The 24,824-nt window shown below is 44.3% G+C and overlaps 1 pseudogene; it reads right to left on the bottom strand.

The window, feature by feature from the left end:
- Positions 1–210: 210 nt before the first annotated feature.
- Positions 211–24,312, bottom strand: LOC149470526 (uncharacterized; annotated as a pseudogene).
- Between the last annotated feature and the right edge of the window lie 512 nt (positions 24,313–24,824).

Below are 24,824 nucleotides of genomic sequence, written 5' to 3'. Positions count from 1 at the left end.
TAGTTGTGTATTGATGGAGATAAGCACTAAACTCAGTTCATCCAATCATTACATTCCAGTTTGCTCAGATTTTAGTTTGTTTCTTTTAAAGTAACATTTTATCTTCTCCCTTCTTCTCTAGCTTGTGGGATGACATTGGCGATGTGAAACTAACTTGTGACACCTGAAACTTCTTTAATATTCCTTTTTTCCAGAATTTAATCTATCCTCCGGTGATAGATTAGACCGGCATTAACTGTAAAAGTTGTCACATTGAGAGCATTAAAATGGCTTCTCTCCAGTGTGAATCCTCTGGTGTCTGATAAGATGTGACTTCTGTGTAAAAGCTTTATCACATTCAGAACACTGATATGACTTCTCTCCAGTGTGAATCCTCTGGTGTCTGATAAGATCTGACTTTCCTGTAAAAGCTTTATCACATTCAGAACACTGATATGGCTTCTCTCCAGTGTGACTCCTTTGGTGTGTGATAAGATGTGACTTCCGTGTAAAAGCTTTATCACATTCAGAACACTGATATGACTTCTCTCCAGTGTGAATCATCTGGTGTGTGATAAGATCTGACTTCTGTGTAAAAGCTTTATCACATTCAGAACACTGATATGGCTTCTCTCCAGTGTGAATCCTCTGGTGTGTGTTAAGATATGACTTCCGTGTAAAAGCTTTATCACATTCAGAACACTGATATGGCTTCTCTCCAGTGTGAACTCTTTGGTGTATTATAAGGACTCTCTTGCTTGTAAACGTTTTGTCACATTCAGAACAATGATATGGCTTCTCTCCCTTGCAAGCCTTCTGCTGTGTGATATATTTTCTCTCCATAGTAAAATCTACAAACAAGTAGTTTGAAATGACTCCTCTTATGTATACTGGGGTTGGACTTTATTGTAAAGCCATTGTCACTTCCAGAACACTGAAATTACTTTTCTCCTGCTGGATCAATGTGGAAGAGCATCCAAACCATGACTTTTAGAACACAGATATGACTTGTATCCCGTGTGAATCCTCCAGTGAACTGCAGTAAAGACTTTCAGTCAATTAAGACATCCATGTGTTTTATTTTCCATGTGACTCAGCTGTATTCATGAAGACCAACATGTCCCACAAACTTGGTTCATCAATCTACCTGTAGAGAAAGAAAAAAGATAGAATTCTATATAAAGGGCTCCATAAACTTGCTTTCTATTTTTAATGTTCATTACTAAATATATCTTATGAATAGAAAGAATATGTACAGCATTATCTACAGTATTTTTTTAATCAAATAGATTTGATTAAGAAAGTTTCTAAGTGCGCACAGTATTCCCAACATTCAGCCCAGACAATGGAGTCATACATTCTCACGTATAGGCAGTTGTGGCACTGTTACAGATTATACAGAACAATAACTTGCTTTGTCTATGGTGTCACTTTTACCTTTTATAAACAAATGAACAGAGAAAAGAAGAAACAACCTAGAACAATTCAGCTGTACACGGCAAGTAACTCCCCCCAGTACATACATAGATAGCTGACAACGATCAATGGGGCCCGTGTCTACAGGATCATGCCCCAAGTATGGGTCTCCAATGTAGTTACCATTCAGTAGGATACAACTGGCCGTTCTCCTTCTATGGGGCTAAAAGAGATAAGATTTTAAAAGCCTATGAAGAACTAACCAGGAGTGAGCAAGGAGTATCCAGCCAGTTCTGCCAGACATACATCTCCTGGGGGAATTACAATGTTGGAGAGTTCATTTTTCACATGTTAGTGTGGAGTTCACCTTCTCAATCCACTGTTGTCTGCTGGGAGTTTGAGATGATAGCCAAGATCAGAATATTTTTTATGGTCAAGCAGCCTCACTATTGCTCTATGACTTGTAATAGGAGGAGGTGTAAATAATTCCTCCTCTATTGAGACCAAGAGGCACACCCGAGGAATATTGCATACCAACATTATAATACTGGTAAATATAAAATATATAGTGAGCGCTCTAATAAATGTCAGCAGCTGGAACACTTTAGGCAACCATAATGCCTTAAACATAAACAATCAATCTCAAAATAATAGAGTGCAGCGCTTAAAAAGATGAAAAGTCAATAAGGTGATAAACTGGTATTACAATGATATACTGTAGAAATACGGATTCCCACGGCCTCCACTCTGTCAGAATAACAGAAATGCGCACTCACCGGAAACGCATGGGTTATGCGCATGTGTGATTATGCATCACAGGCAATGGGTACATCAGAAACCAGGCAGCCAGGCATCTCCCTCACGGTAGGTCATCACAGACTCCTATAACAGGTCCAGGGGGTCCCCTTAAGGTCAGCCAGGTGCTTCAGGAAAAACCTCCTCTCAGGATGGCAAAGTGCTTTCTCTATGGGAGTGTAAGCTCCAGACAGGAGCCCCAGAAAACAGATGCCCAAAATAGTGTAGTATGTCCAAACACTAATGTTTATTTATAAAAACAGCAGGGCAGTATGCATGTTGTACATCATGTAAAGGATAAATACAGCAATACTGACCCCAGTAGTGATGACCGCCGGGCCTCCTCGTGGCTCCGGCGGTGGAATGACGTCACGCTCTGCACAGTTCCTCCTAAGGCCTTTCGTGCTAAAGGCACATCATCAGAGGGGAGACTGTACAGGAGCGTGACCGACGCCAGTGTCAGAAATAGGGGAATTGGCACATGCGCAATAAACCGCGGCCATTTTCCCGGAGAAAAACACGCACTGCGCATGCGCGAGCACGGCAGCGCCATTTTGCCGTGGATCCGCGATCTACCACATAGTAAGGAGGAGACAGAGAAGTCTCAATACACAGAACCCCAATACCGGTTACTAGCTATGCCACAGACCCCAGGGGATTTACTGTATACACTATCTCCCTATAAAGAGTGGAAGTGCAAAAAACCCTAGCTGTAACAGTGCGCAAAATGATCTATGGGGTACAGAGATCCCCTCAGTGAATGGCATATGATTTATTAACGGACCACGGCAAGATGAAAATTACAAATGCATGAATGTCACAAAATAAAGACATCACTTCCTGTCTGTGCCTGACATCACTTCCTGTCTGTGCCTGACATCACTTCCTGTCTGTGCCTGACATCACTTCCTGTCTGTGCCTGATGTCACTTCCTGTCTGTGCCCAACATCACTTCCTGTCTGTCCCCAACATCACTTCCTCTCTGTGCCTGACCTCACTTCCTGTCTGGGCCTGACATCACTTCCTGTCTGTACCTGAAGTCACTTCCTGTCTGTGACTAACCTCACTTCCTGTCTGTGCCTGACCTCACTTCCCATCTGTGCCCGACATCACTTCTCATCTGTGCCTGATCTCATTCCTGTCTGTGCCTGAGGACACTTCCTGTCTGTGCCTGACATCACTTCCTGTCTGTGCCTGACCTCATTCCTGTCTGTGCCTGACATTACTTCCTGTCTGTGCCTGACATCACTTCCCATCTGTGTCCGACATCACTTCCCGTCTGTGCCTTACATCACTTCCTGTGTGTGCCCGAGGACACTTCCTGTCTGTGCCTGACCTCACTGCCTGTCTGTGCCTGACAACACTTCCTGTTTGTGACTGACATCACTTCCTGTCTGTGCCTGACATCACTTCCTTCCTGTGCTGGACCTCACTTCCTGTCTGTACCTGACATTATTTCCTGCCTGTGCCTGACATCACTTTCCTTCCGTGCCTGACATCATTTCCTACCCGTGCTGGACCTCACTTCCTGTCTGTGATTCACATCCCTTCCTTTCTGTGCCTGACATCACTTCCTGTCTGAACCTGACATCCCTTACTTTCTGTGCCTAACATCACTTCCTGTCTGTGCCTAACATCACTTCCTGTCTATTGAATGGGAATATCCTCCTGCGCTAAGTATGGATGAGTCCCTATCCTAACAGCTGCTATCACTCTGCCTTAACCAATAGGTGATAAAATATCAAACACAAAAATAGTGAAGCGCTAGAATGAATCCCTAAATACGCACACAGTGCAATAGAAAACCAAAATAAAAATAAAAATAAAAATAAAAAAATCTTTCCTTGCCCATAAATTATTTCTTCAAATCAAACATTAATAAAAAATAGAAAATCCATGATAATGCGACTAAACAGTGATAAAATTATCTAAAACCTGTGTTAAATAATATATATATATATATGTGATAATTCCAATAATCAATGTGACAACCTAACAGAATATAAAAAATTCATAAATAGTGAATCTCAATCAAACATAAGTGATTAATTGTGAAAAAACCATATAATAAGCTATTACATAAAAAATCCACTAAAACTTGTGATGTTTAGATATGAAAATGTGTCCATAAATGAACAAACACAGTCCATGCAATAAGGTGAAAACGACACTCAGTGTTCTTCACTTCTAGTGCTCATAAAAAAGAAAGGGAAGAAATCCTCCAATGGCAGCAATGCCTGCTCACCTCCCCAACTCAACCCGCAAAGGGCCACAAGGCTATAACTCTCCTCCAGGTAATCCTTTGCTTCCAAGCAGCTCAGTAAGGAATCACAGGACCTCCTCTCCACCTCCTCTCAAACGTCATATAGGACACAAACAGAGCTTCCCATAGTGTAATACCATTTATTTATGACACTCCATATAGCAAACTGTTTCCACTCACATGCGTTTATCCGGACCGGTCACGTGGGGACGGATGTCCGAGCACAGCGACCATATTGGTTTCCCTATTTACATGTGAATGCACCCAGGGAATGAGGAGGACTGCATTTTACTAACAAATGAAACCAAACTGTACAATGACAGGAAGATGTATTACCTACTTCAGCTCCGGAATGTTTTACCCCCTTCATAACCAGGGCATTTTTTTGCTGTTCAGCACTGCACTACTTTAACTGACAATTGTGCGGTCATGCTACACTGCACACAAGTTTCACTGATATAAATAGTGCTTTCTATTGGTGATATTTGATCACCACTGGGGGGGGGGGGGTTATTTTTTAATTATGAAAACAAATGATATCTTCTACTTTGTTATAAAACATATCCCATAAAATCAGATTTCTTCATACAGTTGCAAGAAAAAGTATGTGAACCCCTTGGGATTCCGTGGAGTTTTGCATGAATTGGGCATAAAATGTGCTCTGAACGTCATCTAAGTCACAACAATAGAAGAACACAGTCTGCTGAACATAATACTACACAAACATTAGATGTTGCCATGGTTTAATTGCACATAACATGTAAACATTCACAGTGCAGGGAGGAAAAAGTATGTGAACCTTTGGACTTAATAACTGGTTGACCCTCCTTTGGCAGCAATAACCTCAACCAAACGTTTCCTGTAGTTGCAGATCAGACCTGCACAACGATCTGGAGTAATTTTGGACCACTCCTCTTCACAAAACTGTTTCAGTGTAGCAATATTCTTGGGATGTCTGGTGGGAATCGCTCTCTTAAGGTCATGCCACAGCATTTCAATCGGGTTGAGGTCAGGACTCTGACTGGGCCACTCCAGAAGGCGTATTCTGTGCTGTTGCAGCCATTGTTTTGTTGAATTACTTGTATGCTTTGGGTCATTGTCCTGTTGCATCACCCATCCTCTGCGGAGCTTCAGTTGGTGGACAGATGGTCGTACGTTTTCCTGCAAAATGTCTTGATAAACTCTGGAATTCATTTTCCCATCAATGACAACAATCCGTCCGGGCCCTGAGGCAGCAAAGCAGCCCCAAACCATGATGCTCCCTCCGCCATGTTTTACAGTGGGGATGAGGTTTTGATGTTGGTGTGCTGTGCCTTTTTTTCTCCACACATAGTGTTGTGTGTTCTTCCCAAACAACTCAATCTTGGTTTCATCTGTCCACAGTATATCCTGCCAGTAGTGCTGTGGAACATCCAGGTGCTCTTTTGCAAACTTCAAACGTGCTGCAATATTGTTTTTGGACAGCAATGGCTTCCTCCGTGGTGTCCTCCCATGTACTCCATTCTTTTTTCATGTTTTCCTTATTGTAGATGTGTCAACAAAAATGTTAGCATGTGCCAGAGATTTCTGTAGGTCTTTAGCTGACACTCTTCTTCTTTACCTCATGCAGCATTCTGCACTGTGCTCTTGCAGTCATTTTTACAGGACGACCACGCCTAGGGAGAGTAGCAACAGTGCTAAACTTTCTCTATTTGTAGACAGTTTGTCTTACCGTGGACACATGAACATCAAGGCTTTTGGAGATACTTTTGTAACCCTTTCCAGCTTCATGCAAGTCAACAATTCTTGATCGTAGGTCTTCTGAGAGCTCTTTTCTGCGAGGCATGGTTCACATCAGACAGTGCTTCTTGAAACCAGTAAACCCAAAACAGGTGTGTGTTTTTTAAGGGCAGGACAGCTGTCAGCAACACATCCAATATCATTACACTGATTGGAGTCAAGGTTGGCTCACTCCTGGCTCCAATTAGCTCTGGGAGAAGTCATTAAGCAAGGGCATCACATACTTTTTCCTCCCTGCACTGTGAATGTTTACATGTTATGTGCAATTAAACCATGGCGACATCTAATGTTTGTGTAGTATTATGTTCAGCAGACTGTGTTCTTCTATTGTTGTGACTTAGATGATGTTCAGAGCACATTTTATGCCCAATTCATGCAAAACTCCACGTAATCCCAAGGGGTTCACATACTTTTTCTTGCAACTGTACATGTAGTACAACGTGTATTCTGCTCCGTGTCTTTGGTAGAAGCATAGCTGAATCCGTGGATATTGATTGGTCTGTGTGAAGTTATGGCGTCTACAAACTATGGGATATAGAATGGAATTTATGCAGCTTTTACGTCGCTGTTACTTTCTGACTGCCGATCACATTTCTTGAGGCAGTAAAATGCCCGGACCTTACAAACATCCCCAAATGTCCCCTTTATGGGAAGGATACATCCCAAGGTATGTGCTGAGAGGCATGTTGTGTCCATGGAACATTTACAGTTTTTGCCATAAGTTATTGGAAAATGAAAAACAAAATCTATTTACACCAAGTTGTCATTTAATGAGCTATTTCTGGCACACGCCATGGGGAGATGTGGAATTACACCCCAAAACACATTCTGCTACTTCTCCCCAGTATGAGGACACCACAAGTGACAGACTTTCTGGCAGCCTTGCCACATACAGGTCCCAAAATCCAATGACCACCTTAAGGAGGCTTAGGCAACCATCTTAGGGTGCCAGGATAGGGGGGTGGTAAAATATGAACCTGCAGCCACTTGCTGGGGATTCAGATCTTTAACAATACTGCAGACGTGTTATTTCCCCCCACACTGCCCACCGCTATACAGCCGGGAGTGTGAGGACTTTAGTAAATCCGAATGTCGGCTGTCATGTGGAAGTGATACAAGTGGCTGTGAAGCCGCCTATCTGTCAGGATCCAGGTGTTCTGCGGCATCGCGTCGGGGGGCGCATGCGCAGAACACCAACTCTCTCTACCCGGCGGGCGGTAGGACCTGGCCGCGCATGGCAGCGGCGGGGTTCGCGCATGCGCACTCGGTATCACGGACGCGCGTCTGACACCAATGACAGCGGGAGGCGGGCTATTTAAACGTAGGAACAGGTATGTTAGTTGCCCTTTGGTCTTGTATCTTGTATCCTGTATCCTGTTCCTGTGTGCTGTATACTCCGTTGCCGACCTCTGCTTGTTCCTGATCCTGCTCTTCTCCTGTTTAACCCCTGGCTTGCCTGACTACTCTTCTGTCTGATCCCTGGTACTGTATTTGCCCGCATCCTGCTGAACCTGGCTTGTGACCTGACCATTCTTAGCTCGCTCCTCTGTACCTCGCTGCCCGTATAATACCGACCCGGCCTGTCTGACCACGCATACCGTACCCGACCATCCATCCATCCATCCGGTTTGGATCAGACCAGTGTATCTGTCTGCCTCTTCCAAAGTAGATTCCGTTCCTGCACTCCCCTGTCAGTATTCTCTACCACCGCAGGACGCACTCGGGGGTCGCGACCTGGTCTCAGTCTGCACCAAGTCCATCCCCACCATCAGGGGCCCTGGTGAACAGCAGGCTGGGACTTAGACTCCGCGCCCTGAGAGCGTCCGTGCGGTGGGCTGCTAGAGACTCTGCCAGGCGGCATAACATATACAATGGATACAAAAAGTCTACACAACCCCTGTTAAAATGTCAGGTTTCTGCGCTGAAAAAAAATTAGACATACAAATCATCTCAGAACTTTTTCCACCTTCAATGTGACCTATAAAATCTATACAAATCAATTGAAAAACTATCTGCTGAATCCATTTGGAACCTATCAAATCCACTTAGAAATAGTGGATCTGGAACACAGAGAACCTCTTTCAGGACCTTCTCAAATAACAAAAACAGGGGAAAAAAAAAAAAAGCAGTGGCCGATAGGTAAACCCCAACCATCTCCACCATATCCAGACAATGGGGAGATGTCTGCTCGAGGTGAAGTACCATTAGACACAGGGAAGGGAATGCAATCTGTCCATTAAGGTGAAAAGCAGAGACCAGTTTGGGTAAAAAAAAAGGAGATCCTTGGTCTCAAAACAACTTTATTGTGACGGCCACAAGTAAGATCACCTTGTGGGATAACAATGTCATAAATATGTCACAAATAGGTTCAGAATGTGGATCTTTGTAACATCAACAATACTAGCTGTAAAGACATTGGAAAGAATAACTGATTTTTAAAATAACAAACCGGCGTCTACTTACCTGTAGCTTTTGAACCACTTTAGCTACTGCAATTGGAATAGGGCTAAATGGGGGGGCGAGAATGTCAAACTTCTTGGGTGACGGTACATATTACTGAATTAGCAGCAAGAGAATGTTGAAAGAGGACAGACAGGGCAGACATGTGAGCCTTGATAGTTCTAAGGGCTAAATATGTTTCTACCCCAAAAATAATGGAAATACATAATACGGCCCACCAAAAAAGCATTTGACAAAACCCCCAAAGAATCACTACAGCAAAAATAAATTTCTGCATACAATGATAAATAATGAAATTATAAGTTGGAGGAAGTCTGTGCAGACCCAGTTGGTCACTGTAGTGGAGCATCTGAATATTGTTGCTGCCCTAGCAATCCAGTGATGAGGAGGGTCAGCCATTTCCAGCAAAAGCTTACTCCCTGTGATGATTCCTGATAAAACTTGAATGCATGGCCGAGAGAGGAGTGACTTCAGAACCAATGGGCAAACCCCCATTCCTGTCAAGGGAGATGCAAAAAGCCTACTATGACCTGCCACTAGCTGATGCCAAGGATTATGCAATGCTAAATGAAGAGATTTTGGCCTGCCTGGGAGTGACTGTTGCTGTCCAGGCACACAGAATACGTTGTTGGAGGTATCGGACCAGCCAGTCACCATGTTCCCAAATGGAATTGCAACTTACCATGAAGTGGTTTCAGCTAGAAAAGCTGACAAGACCTCAGATTGTGAATGGAGTCATCATGGACTACTTGAGGGTGTTGATTAGTGAACTTCAGCACTGGGTCAGCCATGAAGAACCATTAGTGGTGGACCTACTGGTGGAACGGTACACCATAGTAGAGGAACTGCTTGGATCTGCCAAATCCTGAGGAGCCTTGCCAGTGCAGAGAAAGCCTTCACCAAAGCCAGGAACAAGCACTCACGAGTCAGGGAGCTACCATCCCAGAAGTTATGCTCCAGCACGAAAGAATGAGAATGTGTTGTGTTGGCAGTATCACTCCCAGGGCCATATCCAGGCTCAGTGTACCTAAAGGAGGAGCCCATGAAGTGATAAGGGGGTGTCCTGCTACACTCAGAGTCTGTACTGCCTACCTGGATCTGAGGGGTGACTACAAAGTGACAGAGATAAATCAGCTTCAAGCCCAGGCATTACAGGACTCCAGTAGTAGGGTAACCTTTGTCCATAACAGAGTAATTGGGAGAGTGGGCCTCTAATTAAGACCCCACGGGTAGTATGCATATATATATATAGGGAAACTAAAGAATACCCACTGGTACAAGCGACTATCACTACTACCTGTATGTAAGGGAATTCCCGTGAGACGGCTGGCAATTAGAAATGCGCATGCACACAGAAATGCGCAATCATGCGCATGGTGAAGGTTGGCGCCAGATGGACTATTTAAAGGCTGCCTCTGCCTTTGCTGAGCGCTGACTGGTCTTCAGCTGTTCCCCGTTTCCTGCTCGATCCTGTGTGATTTCCTTGTTGCTCACCCGGCTTGTTCCTGACTCGACTCCTGATTACTCTCCTACTTGATACTTGTTCCTGACCTCAGCTCCTGACTTTGGCTTGCTTATGATTTGGTACCTCGCTGTCCGCCTGTTGATGACCCTGGCTATTCCTATGACATTGCTCCTGTCTCCCATCCCAGCTTCCTGCCTTGCTCTGGTGCACGCCTGGTGATCTACCACACCAGCTCTGCATATCACTACTGTTCCTGAATCGGTGGTCCATCAGTCTTTTAAGGACTCCAGCTGCAAGTGCTGCAAACAACATCTGCTGGCGCTCTTGTCCCCCTGGTCCCTAGACACCCTCTGTTCCACCTCAAGTGAGGCCGACCTCGTCATTTCAGTCTCCAATCAGGTACGTGATACTGTGGCATGGATACCCAGGAGGTCAGGGTTGTACACAATCTGATATATGTCATCATAGTGGTACTGTCCTGTTTGTGGAAGTGTGTGTGTGTGCGTGTGCGTGTGTCCCCTATGCAGGTGATGGTTGGGGAGGATGTAGAGGGAACTTCCCCATTGTAGACTATGTCCAAAGATGATGGGGGAGGAGGTTCCTCAAGTCCTGCATATCCTGACCTGTAAATGTCAAGGGGAGCATTTGGTGCTGTCCAAATGCAGGACCCCACATTAAAAAAAAATGTCGGCAAACAAGTTATTGTGAATAATAGAGGATCAAAAGTGCTCGAAGCCAAAAGGAGATTTCTATACTTTGTGATGAATAGGGAATTGCTATGTTGAGTCAACAAAGTCCAGGGAAGTCAAAAACATAAAGAAGGAGTGCAACATATTGTTTTTGAGTATTAAATCAATACATATTTCCAATAAATATATCAAAAAATCAATATTAATAAACTTGTGAAAAACAGAAAATCGTGTGAAATCAAAATGTCATCCCGTGCTCATCATACAAAAAAATATATAATATAAAAAAAATATAAAAACATTAATTAGTCTTCAATGAAAAAAATATATGTGACTTTTCCCAGTGATTCAAATCAAATCAATAATTCCAGGTGACTTCTTTAGTGAGTATAAGATGTGCGCTCACCTCCAGATTAGCCTGTAACAGGCTAATAATGCTTTTTGTCCACTCAATGGGACTGATGTTTGTTGCACTATATGAAGAGTGGTGGGTCCCTCTCAGGCTGCTTCCCGTCTGCCTTGTGTAGACCTGTTGTCCTCGAATGGCCAGTGACGTCGTAGCCCCTAATGAAGCCGCGTGACCAGCGGCGTAACACGTAGGGGAGGGGCTACGACGTCACTGGCCATTCGAGGACAACAGGTCTACACAAGGCAGGCAGTGCTTGGCATGCTGTTGATGTATTTTTGGTGATTTAAAAGCGTTTTTTACACTATTTAAATGTAAGTGCAACTGGTATTTTAATAAAGCACTGTTTTTAAAAAAATAAAGCACTATTTTTGGCAATTTTCTTTCCACTGAGGGGATTTTTCCAAGGAAAGGAAAGCAGGAGATAAGCAGTATGAGAGTAAGATCCCAGCAGGAGTAGGAGACGGGAAGCAGCCTGAGAGGGACCCACCACAAGCAGCTGCCGGCATCCTCCCCATATCACAATGATCAGCCGGAGATTCAGCAGCTATACAGCCACTCCATCCCTTCCACAATTGGAGGAAGGGGGTCCCCCCATCCCACTGTCACCTTTCCTGGCCTCTCCCATCCCACCAGGGAGCCGGGACTCATCCAACTGGTGGCATCCTGAGCACTGAGCAGACACAGAGGAACTGACGTTGTCCCTCCTTCTCTCTGACATCAGAACCCAGAACCAACCAGGATTCCATCCCTTCCACTTCTGCTTTGGTGACAACCTTGTTAGTGACACCACCAACACAGGACATTTCTTTCCTTCCAGTGACACCACCAACACAGGGACATTCTTTCCTTCCAGTGACACCACCAACACAGGACATTTCTTTCCTTCCAATGACACCACCAACACAGGACATTTCTTTCCTTCCAATGACACCACCAACACAGGACATTTATTTCCTTCCAGTGACACCACCAACACAGGACATTTTTATCCTTCCAGTGACACCAACACGGGACATTTCTTTCCTTCCAGTGACACCACAACACAGGACATTTCCTTCCAGTGACACCACCAACACAGGACATTTCCTTCCAGTGACACCGCCAACACAGGACATTTCTTTCCTTCCAGTGACACCACCAACACAGGACATTTCTTTCCTTCCAGTGACACCACCAACACAGGACATTTCTTTCCTTCCAGTGACACCAACACAGGACATTTCTATCCTTCCAGAGACACCACCAACACAGGACATTTCTTTCTGCTGATTGTCTCTCTGTGGAAACCAATCATTCCCATCCAGGACTCTCGGGGTTTTCTCTATGGAAGAAACAAATACAGAGAGAGGTGGGCTGAGAGAGAACTCCACTTCTTTCAGTGTTTAGTCCCCGGTCACATGGGGTGTCACTCGGCATGCCATTTCCATGCTATGCTTCTTGCAGATCACAAGTCGCCCCCTACTGCCCACAATGACGGGTCATATCGGGGGGTGTGACTTGGTGGGAGTCGCAGCGATTTCTAAAGTCGTCCCTGCACTACTATTGGTGGGATTGGCATAGACATCGGTGTCACTCCTGAAATCGGCATTTCCCCCGACTTGGAAATCGTACGACTTCACTGTAAGCTGGATGTGACCGGGGGGGGGGGGTTAGAGGACAAAACCGGGAACTCCGCAAATGAGGCGTCCCACCATGATTAGTGACACCATCTTTCCTTCTTTCTCTTTCCCTCTCAATTCAATGAGCTTTATTGGCAGGAACAAATGACATTGTAGCATTGCCAAAGCAGTTTGTATGGGAAGAGGGGAAATATAAAGGGGGAGGGGTCCATGGGAAGGATTATGAAGTCCTCAGTGTTTCATGTCCCTCTCAGTCTGTGGCATGGTGTCACATGTGGTGCAGCTATTTCCCCCATTGGCTCCTCTTCTCCCAGTAGAATTTGGAGTTTCCTCCTTTCTTCTATAGAAGTGAAGTCCGGGATGAGAGCGGAGAGTCTCTGGAAGTGAGTGTCCCTCACTGATGAGTACTTGGGGCCCCGTACTGTCCTCCTCCCTCTCTCCCCCCAGGTCCCAAAGGATGGCGGCCCATTCACAAAGTGCAGTGCGATTGGCCCATGAGCAGGAGGAAACCGGCTGTGGGGAGTCATGAGAAACATGCAGTTCCTGTTGTGACCGGAGCCTGACAAGAAGAGTGATGGGAGATATGATCAAATACAATCTCATTACCTCCTCTGCTCACACTTCCAGCAACGTCTCCTCTATAATTCCTCCCACATGGAGCTTCCTGCCTGTGCCTGACCTCACTTCCTGTCTGTGCCTGACATCACTTCCTGCCTGTGCCTGACATCACTTCCTGGTTGTGCCTGACCTCACTTCTTGTCTGCGTCCGACATCGCTTCCTGTCTGCGCCCGACATCACTTCCTGCCTGCGCCCGACATCACTTCCTGTCTGTGCCGAACATTACTTCCTGTCTGCGCCTGACATTACTTCCCGTCTGTGCCTGACATTACTTCCAGTCTGTGCCTGACATAACTTCCTGTACCTGATATCACTTCCTGTCTGTCCCCCCATTACTTCTCATCTGCGCCTGACATCACTTCCCATCTGTGCCTGACCTCACTTCCCGTCTGTGCCTCACATTACTTCCTGTCTGTGCCCGACTTCACTTCCTGTCTGTGCCTTACATCCTTTCTTTCTGTGCCTGACATCACTTCCTGTACCTGACCTCACTTCCTGTCTGTGCCTGACATCCTTCCTTTCTGTGTCTGACCTCTGTCTGTGCCTGATATCACTTCCTGTACCTGACCTCAGTTCCTGTCTGTGCCCCACATTGCTGTCTGTGTCTGACATCACTTCCTGTCTGTGCCTGAGCTCACTTTCCGCCTGTGCCTGACATCACTTCCTGTCTGTGCCCGATATTGCTTCCCATCTGAGCCTTACCTCATTTCCTGTCTGTGCCTGACATCACTTCCTGTCTGTGCCTGAGCTCGCTTCCCATCTTTGCCTGACATCACTTCCCATCTGTGCCTGACATCACTTCCTGTCTCTGTATATGTGTGATCACTTGTGGAGCTCAGAAGAACGGCATCCTGAGAAATGTAAGAAAATGAAACCAAACTGTACGATGACAGGAAGATTTATTACATACTTCAGCTCCGGAACGTTTTACCCCCTTCATGACCAGGGAATTTTTTTTCTGTTCAGCACTGCACTACTTTAACTGACAATTGTGCGGTCATGCTACACTGTACACAAGTTTCACTGATATAAATAGAGCTTTCTATTGGTGATATTTGATCACCACTGGGGGGGGGGTTATTTTTTAATTTTGAAAACAAATATCTTCTACTTTGTTATAAAACATATCCCATAAAATCAGATTTCTTCATACATGTAGTACAACGTGTATTCTGCTCCGTGTCTTTGGTAGAAGCATAGCTGAATCCGTGGATATTGATTGGTCTGTGTGAAGTTATGGCGTCTACAAACTATGGGATATAGAATGGAATTTATGCAGCTTTTACGTCGCTGTTACTTTCTGACTGCCGATCACATTTCTTGAGGCAGTAAAATGCCCGGACCTTACAAACATCCCCAAATGTCCCCTTTATGGGAAGGATACATCCCAAGGTATGTGCTGAGAGGCATGTTGTGTCCATGGAACATTTACAGTTTTTGCCATAAGTTATTGGAAAATGAAAAACAAAATCTATTTACACCAAGTTGTCATTTAATGAGCTATTTCTGGCACACGCCATGGGGAGATGTGGAATTACACCCCAAAACACATTCTGCTACTTCTCCCCAGTATGAGGACACCACAAGTGACAGACTTTCTGGCAGCCTTGCCACATACAGGTCCCAAAATCCAATGACCACCTTAAGGAGGCTTAGGCAACCATCTTAGGGTGCCAGGATAGGGGGGTGGTAAAATATGAACCTGCAGCCACTTGCTGGGGATTCAGATCTTTAACAATACTGCAGACGTGTTATTTCCCCCCACACTGCCCACCGCTATACAGCCGGGAGTGTGAGGACTTTAGTAAATCCGAATGTCGGCTGTCATGTGGAAGTGATACAAGTGGCTGTGAAGTCGCCTATCATTCCCACCACTGAGATGTGCCCCTCCCCCCTGACACCATGTTGGACAGCAGAGCCCGGTGCTGTCATGGTGGGTGTCACTGGGAAGGACAGAGGGAGCTCAGCGGACCTCCTATACACAGACCAGGACGTGACATGTACATTGGGGTGCCTACATAGGAACACAGTGACCCCCACACACGTTACATATCAGCGCACACGCCGGAGGGAGAGCAATGATTGGAGCACCAGTGCTCCTGTGTAACTCTATACTGATGACCTGGAGGGGCTATTAAAGCGTTCCAAGTGCACACAGTGTTACGGCTTGACATGTTGGGAATCCCATTTCCTCGGCACAACCTCATCTTTTATATTTCACCAGAAAATAGGTCATGAATTGCATTTATGTGCTCAGAAATAAACGTTACTATATTGTTCCTGAAATGTTGCCTTTCATAAACTGTTGTGCTAATATCATGTAACATAGAAAATGACAACTCCCAACATTGTATTATATAGGGTGTCTGCTATCAAAGAATACATCAGATTTGGGGTTTAGTGATCTTCAGGAATAAATGATTTTTAAAAGGTGTAAACAAGAAATAAAATAAATATGTAAAAATGTCCCCAGGACTCCATGGACCCCTTCATTCCACGCCATCTCCAGGAACCGGGAAACCACAGAGAAGCCAAGTGTCCCCCAACTTCCTCTCCAGGCTGGGATGTCACTCTGGTTGAGAGCCACCTACAGGGGAAGAAGCAGACTGCACCGGCCTACATCTGCTCTATGCTTTGTCTGATCAGATGGCGGCCATTTCTCCCTGAACACAGAGCGCCCTAAACACGAGGTAAACGTGGTGCAGCATTGAGCCCCGTCCAGCTGTAGTGTAGACTTTGACAGGCTGCAGGCAGCGGGGCTGGACGCTGTACCTGTGCCTACCAGGTGTATTATAATGCCAGCATTGCACCCACAGGGGCCGGACCCCCCATGTACAAGGGGCCTAAGATATACTATCAGCTTGTGTCCCATTCCACCAGACTCCTAGAACTGGAAGAGGACATTTTTGGGGGGGGTGTTGTAGAAGAACCCAGACCACGGTATTGTGCGGTGAAAATATCATCCAACTTTATTCATCATATACATGTGACACTTTAACAACAGAAGGAAAGAGATAGATTGTTTACATTTCAAGGATCTATTTATACCATTTATATCATCTATTATAAGAAATGATTAACATATGACACACCCCTCATTAATACCAGCCCCACCCACTTATGAAATCATCACTCACACTACACATTGTACATATCTCTGCACACACCAGAGGGAGAGGAATAACTCTAGGGCCATCATTCATGGCTCACTATATAAACTGATGACCTGTAAAGGCTTTTAAAGCGTCCCCTATGGACAATATTTGGTACTGAAGTTTGTCACCATTTCACAAGCACATGACATTTTAAAGCTTGACATGTTTGGTATCTATATACTTGATGCCAACCTCATCTTTCATTTTTCATCAAATTGGGTCATATATTGTGTTTTTCTGCACTGGAATTATTGTTAGTGTTTTTTGCTGAAAATATGCATTTCATAGACAGCAGTGCTAATATTGTGTGATAAAAAATTGTAACCACCACCATTTTATTCTCCAGGGTCTCTGCTTTCAGAAAATAAAAGGGGGCTTTAAATAATCTTCTGTTCTAACAATGTGAATATAATCATGTGCATAAACAAGCAAAATCAACTGGCAGCGAAAGACACAACAGCAACAATGTATACAATTATTATCAAATCTATAGTAGGAACTAATGGCCTAAGAAGCAAAGCCACCATATTACTCAACCAAGTTCCAACTAAACCCATCCAAGAAAATGGATCCCACTTCCTCCCACCCAGGTGACTGTTGGAACTCCTTTACCTTGTGTAGATATCTCCTTCTGAGATCCTCATGATCTAATATAAATGTACAACAGTCTCTGACACCAGTTTGTAGGCTCCGCCTTGATCTTCTGAGAGATAGTCAGCCGCCATGTAGTTCTGTGACACCACCTTAGGTGATGGAGCCACTTCTGCTGTCAGCTCTGCTATACCATCAATGGTGTCATTGGTTATCTGATCCATGACTCCAGTACACCGGTTCATCTTACTCATCTTAGATTACTTAGATTCCCCATCCCGTCTATGAAGGGCTCACTGCATAAAACATCTCCACTCCAGAGAAAATGTTTCTTCTCACTGGAAGGCCAGGGGAGTATTGGGAGAAATTGAGGCTTTCCCTTACAGATATGGGGGAGGGGCAACATGACCTAAAGTACAGCTATGGGTGGAATTGAAGGGAAGCCATTATAGGGTGCTCCTTCCACACAAGACGCAATATCATCTGGAAGGACTAGGAATCCATTGGACCAATGGGGATTAAATATTCTGCAATACATTGAGACACCATGAAATGTTACTGGCCTGTGATTGGCTCTCCTATTGTTAGTGAAGTGAGACTCCCCTTGTCGGTGTCATTAATGGAAAGAAACCATGTGAAATGTTTCTCCCAAATCCAAAAATGTGACCCCCTTGGGTAGGTACCCATCCTACTATTCCTGATATGAGTTTGTAGTCCCTGCTACTACAGGAAACATGCGGGCGATCATTTACACCTTTTACAGCAGGACAGTAAATATCAGAACACAATTCAAACATCAGACCAACAGCAGGAAGTCTGCTAACTGAATGTGTAATGCAATCTGTCATTAGCATTCCCAGAGTTCCCTCTGCAACATAGTTGTATCAGCTGTTGGTCCTGTCTGTAGATCTGTTATTTTCCCGCCTTCTGTAACAGGGTGACAACCCTGATCATTCTGCAGGAACATTACACAGCAGCGTTGTCACCCTGTACAGGGAAGTCTTAGATAGATTATAAGTAAGACACACAACAAGTAAAACCCAACTTCAGCTAACGCTTCTACAGCAGTTACAGCAACAGGTTCTCTATAAGGTCCAACCCCCATATGAATGACAACTGACAGTTGTGAGCACCCCCAGCAGTGTTATAGGATTTGCCCAGACCCCTCCAACTGCCATCTTTCCCAAAAGACTTGGTCTTCAACAGGAAGTAGACAAAAAATATCTATTGAGAGGGACAACAAAACATAAAACAATAGGAGACTCGGAAAAACAAAACCTGCTCTGCTAATGACAGATTTCATTATTAATGTCATTACTGATTTTGCCCATAGTTACACTTTGGTGCCAACGTTGTAATATTTCCAGGGAGAAGAAGTTTTCTTTACAAACTTTCCACCAAAAAGAGATGTGTGCACTCAGAGTGATTATTGTGAACCCCAATCAGAGGAATGTCAGTCCCCCGGAAGAAGTGGTAGGAATATGACCGCACACTCAGCACTTTGTAAGTTCAGATCTCTGGCAGTTGTATTGTGTGATTAGTCTATGGAGAGGAGTAATAGCTGGAAAGAGAAAACATGGAACAAGGATTTCTGATCTTCACCTGATGGAATCCCATTTGGCAGAACCACATGGAACACAAGTGGCCAGCTGGGCTTACGGTTTACTGCTGAATACATCCCCTAAATCAGCAGTAACTCAGTATTGGAAGGCCTGCATCAGCTTGGGATGTTGTTTTCTCACTGAATAGACTTATTTCTAGCTGGTGTCACAGACACAGACCTGCCTGAAAGGTTGTCACCCATGAGATGATATCCTACAACCTCACAAACACCCCCTTTCCTCTCTATGATCACAATCTCATCACCTTCACAGTCTCCTCATCTTCAAACACCTATCCCTCCAATCAGCAATCACCTGCAGAAACCTTCACAACTTGAACCCTTCTCCCTTCCACTCTGCAACTGACCAACTCTATGACAGAATCTCTCCCCTGTCCTGCCCTGACCTGGACACTGCTGTCTACAACAGTTCACTTTCATCCACATTAGACTCACTTGCTCCTCTAACATGAAGCATCAGGTCCCGACCATTACAACCTTGGCAGACTGACAACACCAGAGATCTTAAACGACATAGTCGTGTGCTGGAGCGAATGTGGCGTAAAACCAAATCTCACCAAGCATTCACCCGATATAAATCTGCTTTCTTCACATACAATTCCTCCCTCCATGCTGCCAGACAAGCCTACTTTGTCACTCTCATCAATAGCTTGTCATCCAGTCCTCGTCATCTCTTCTCTACTTCTAACTCTCAACATTCTCCACCTCCACCCAGTACCTCACTCACTGCTCACGAGATTGCAAATCATTTTAAAAACAAGATTGATGCAATTCGTAGGGACATCTCCACTGCACAGACATCCATCCCACTTAGCATACCTCATACTAAACCTCCCTCAACACTTTCCTCTTTTGACCTTGCTACTGCCAAAGAGGTCACTAAGGTTTCCTCAGAAGCCCATCTCACTACCTGCCCACTGGATCCTGTCCCCTCACAACTACTACGGTCATCCTCTTCTTCCATCCTATCCTCCCTCACTCACATCTTCAATCTCTCCCTCTCTACTGGTGCCTTACCCTCCCCTCTAAAGCATGCGCACATCACTCCCATACTTAAAAAGCTCTCCCTGGACCCCACCAACCTGAACAACTTAAGACCCATCTCCCTGCTGCCATTTACCTCTAAACTATTACAACACCTAGTCTACAATCGCCTGAGCTCCCACCTCACCGACAACAACCTTCTTGCCCCTTTACAGTCTGGCTTTCCCTCACTACACTCCACTGAAACTGCCCTACTAAAACGCCCTAATGATCTACTAATTGCTAAAACCAATGGCCACTACTCCATACTCATCCCAACCAACGGCCACTGCTCCGTACTCATCCCAACCAACGGCCACTGCTTCGTACTCATCCCAACCAACGGCCACTGCTTCGTACTCATCCCAACCAATGGCCACTACTTCGTACTCATCCCAACCAATGGCCACTACACCGTACTCATCCCAACCAATGGCCACTGCTCTGTACTCATCCCAACCAATGGCCACTACTCCGTACTCATCCCAACCAATGGCCACTACTCCGTACTCATCCCAACCAATGGCCACTACACCGTACTCATCCCAACCAATGGCCACTACTCTGTACTCATCCCAACCAATGGCCACTACTCAGTACTCTTACTACTTGACCTCTCTGCAGCTTTTGATAGAGTTGACCATCCCCTCCTCCTCAAAAAACTCAACTCTTTTGGCCTCCAAGACTCTGCTCTCTCCTGGTTCTCCTCCTACCTATCGCAGCGCTCCATCAGCGTTACCAATAACTCTGCCTCCTCCTCTCCACTCCCTTTTTCTGTAGGGGTTCTTCAAGGTTCTGTCCTTGGACCCCTACTCTTCTCCATCTACACCTCCTCCCTTTGTCACTTTATAAACTCCCATGGCTTTAAGTACCATCTCTATGCTAATGACACACAAATCTATCTTTCTACCGCTCACCTCACCCCTTCAGTCTCCTCCTCACCTCACTCCTTCAGTCTTCTCTCGCATTACTAACCTACTAAGCGACATATCGGCATGGATGTCACTCCACTTCCTCAAACTCAATCTTTTTAAAACTGAGCTCCTAGTATTCCCTCCAGCCTGTTCCCCCTCCCCCGACTTCTCCATCAAGATCAATAACAAAATCATCAGTCCCTCCCCTCATGCCAAGGTGCTAGGTGTAATCCTAGACTCCCATCTGTCTTCAGTCCCAAATCCACTGTCCAAATCTTGTAGACTTCACCTCCACAGCAGCTCCAAGATATGGCCGTTCTTAACCTCGGAAACCAGTAAGAAACTTATTCACTCCCTTGTTATATCTTGCCTTAACTATTGAAACTCCCTCCTCATTGGCCAACCACATTGCAGGCTATCCCCTCTTCAGTCTATCATGAATGCTGCTGCCAGACTCATCCACCTTACTAACCATTCTGTATCAGCCACCCCTCGCTGCCAATCCCTCCACTGGCCTTCACTCAGTGTCCTCCACCTCTCTCTGCCAATCCCTCCACTGGCCTTCATTCAGTGTCCTCCACCCGCCTCTGCCAATCCCTTCACTGGCCTCCATTCAGTGTCCTCCACCCCCCTCTGCCAATCCCTCCACTGGCTTCCCATTGACCAATGGATAAAATTCAAAACATTAACAATAACATGTAATTTGGGGCAGAGTTATAAATGAATTTATATCACCAATATTGTCTCCAAATATCACCCAAACCGTACTCTCCGATCCTCACATGACCACCTGCTCTCTAGCTCCCTTGTCTCCTCCTCCCATGCTCATCTCCAGAGCTTCCCCCCTATCCTCTGGAACACTCTACCCCAATTTATCAGACTATCGCCTACTCTGCTCACTTTTAGGCGATCTCTGAAAACCTCTCTCTTTAGGGAAGCATATCCTGCCCTCAGCTAATAATGGAATCTTCTACTCTTCCAACCAGTCCATCCCACACAGTTACTACCTTTTGTACCACTAGCCCCTCCCTCCTAGATTGTAAGCTCCGAGGAGCAGGGCCCTCCTATCCCTCTTGTATTGAACTTTATTGTTGCTGTATTGTCTCCCGTTATATTGTAAAGCGCTGAGCAAACTGTCGGCAGCATAAATCCTGTATAATAATAATAATGAGAGGAGATGAAATGTGGAAAGAAGGCATTGATAATGGGAGAGGAGATGGAAAATGTAATGGGAGGAATGGACAAGGTGGGCTTAGCTGGAGACCTCAAGCCTGGCTGATGATGTATCAATAGTCAGAAGAACCTGGAATGGACTCTCCCACTGAGGCTTCAGAGACTTGGTAAGATGACAATAGACCCCATCCTAGTCTCTGGTACTGAGGCAGTGCTGGTCATGTATTACCTCAGGATCCAGAAATGAAGAAAATGCTTGGAAACACAACTCAGTTGGTGAATCATGAAAATGCATTGCATGTTCATTCAAAGCTCCATAAAAAAAGATAAAGATGAGAATAATGAGAGAAGCTGTTCAGTTATTGATGCTTATCTTAAAAAAATTATCAAAAGATAAAATATTTAAATCCCTTCTAGTTGTGTATTGATGGACATAAGCACTAAACTCAGTTCATCCAATCATTACATTCCAGTTTGCTCAGATTTTAGTTTGTTTCTTTTAAGGTAACATTTTATCTTCCCTTCTTCTCTAGCTTGTGGGATGACATTGGGGATGTGAAACTAACTTGTGACACCTGAAACTTTTTTAATATCTCTTTTCTTCCAGAATTTAATCTATGCAGAAATTTGTGAATCCTCCGGTGATAGATTAGACCGGCATTAACTGTAAAAGTTTTGTCACATTGAGAGCATTAAAATGGTTTCTCTCCAGTGTGAATCCTCTGGTGTGTGATAAGATGTGACTTCACTGTAAAAGCTTTACCACATTCAGAACACTGATATGGCTTCTCTCCAGTGTGAATCCTCTGGTGTCTGATAAGATCTGACTTCTGTGTAAAAGCTTTATCACATTCAGAACACTGATATGACTTCTCTCCAGTGTGACTCCTCTGGTGTCTGATAAGATGTGACTTCACTGTAAAAGCTTTACCACATTCAGAACACTGATATGACTTCTCTCCAGTGTGAATCCTCTGGTGTCTGATAAGATTTGACTTTACTTTAAAAGCTTTATAACATTCAGAACACTGATATGGCTTCTCTCCAGTGTGAATCCTCTGGTGTCTGATAAGATCTGACTTTACTTTAAAAGCTTTACCACATTCAGAACACTGATATGACTTCTCTCCAGTGTGAATCCTCTGGTGTCTGATAAGATGTGACTTCTGTGTAAAAGCTTTATCACATTCAGAACACTGATATGACTTCTCTCCAGTGTGACTCCTCTGGTGTCTGATAACATGTGACTGCACTGTAAAAGCTTTACCACATTCAGAACACTGATATGACTTCTCTCCAGTGTGAATCCTCTGGTGTCTGATAAGATCTGACTTTACTTTAAAAGCTTTATCACATTCAGAACACTGATATGGCTTCTCTCCAGTGTGAATCCTCTGGTGTCTGTTAAGATATGACTTTACTGTAAAAGCTTTATCACATTCAGAACACTGATATGACTTCTCTCCAGTGTGAATCCTCTGGTGTCTGATAAGATGTGACTTCTGTGTAAAAGCTTTATCACATTCAGAACACTGATATGACTTCTCTCCAGTGTGAATACTCTGGTGTGTGATAAGACTTGACTTCCGTGTAAAAGCTTTATCACATTCAGAACACTGATATGGCTTCTCTCCAGTGTGAGTCCTCTGGTGTCTGTTAAGATGTGACTTTACTGTAAAAGCTTTATCACATTCAGAACACTGATATATCTCTCCAGTGTGAACCCTCTGGTGTGTGATAAGATGTGACTTCTGTGTAAAAGCTTTATCACATTCAGAACACTGATATGACTTCTCTCCAGTGTGACTCCTCTGGTGTGTGATAAGACTTGACTTCCGTGTAAAAGCTTTATCACATTCAGAACACTGATATGGCTTCTCTCCAGTGGGACTCCTCTGGTGTCTGTTAAGATGTGACTTTACTGTAAAAGCTTTATCACATTCAGAACACTGATATGGCTTCTCTCCAGTGTGAACTCTTTGGTGTACTATAAGGTCTTTCTCGCTTGTAAACGTTTTGCCACATTCAGAACAATGATATGACTTCCTTTCATTGTGAACCTTCTGGTGTGTGATATATTTTCTCTCCATTGTAAAATCTCCAAACAAGAAGTAGTTTGAAATGACTCCTCTTTTTGTATACTTGGGTTGGACTTTATTGTAAAGCCATTGTCATTTCCAGAACACATAAATTCCTTTTCTCCTGTTGTCCTCTGAGGCTGGACCAATGTGGAAGAGGATCCAAACCATGACTTTTAGAACACAGATATGACTTGTATCCCGTGTGAATCCTCCAGTGAGCTGCAATAAAGACTTTCAGTCAATTAAGACACCCATATGTCTTGTTTTCCATGTGACTCAGCTGTATTCATGAAGACCAACATGACCGAAAACTTGGTTCATCAATCCACCTGTACAAAAAAAAAAAAAATTAAATTTAAAATTCTATATAAAGGGCTACATAAAGTTGATTTCTATTTTTAATGTTCATTACTAAATATATCTTATGAATAGAAAGAATATGTACAGCATTATCTACAGTATTTTTTTCATCAAATAGATTTTTATTAAGAATGTTTATAAGTGCGCACAGTATTCCCAACATTCAGCCCAGACAATGGAGTCATACATTCTCACGTATAGGCAGTTGTGGCACTGTTACAGATCATACAGAACAATAACTTGCTTTGTCTATGGTGTCACTTTTACCTTTTATAAACAAATGAACAGAGAAAAGAAGAAACAACCTAGAACAATTCAGCTGTACACGGCAAGTAACTCCCCCCAATACATACATAGATAGCTGACACTGATCAATGAGGCCCGTGTCTACAGGATCATACCCCAAGTATGGG

This window comes from Staurois parvus, unplaced genomic scaffold, assembly GCF_062004578.1.
Source record: "Staurois parvus isolate SC_StPar_1 unplaced genomic scaffold, SC_StPar_1.0 ptg000039l, whole genome shotgun sequence".
In the NCBI taxonomy this organism is placed as follows: Eukaryota; Metazoa; Chordata; class Amphibia; order Anura; family Ranidae; genus Staurois; species Staurois parvus.
Note: the sequence above shows the minus strand (reverse complement) of the source record. Positions and strands in the feature narration are given on the sequence as shown.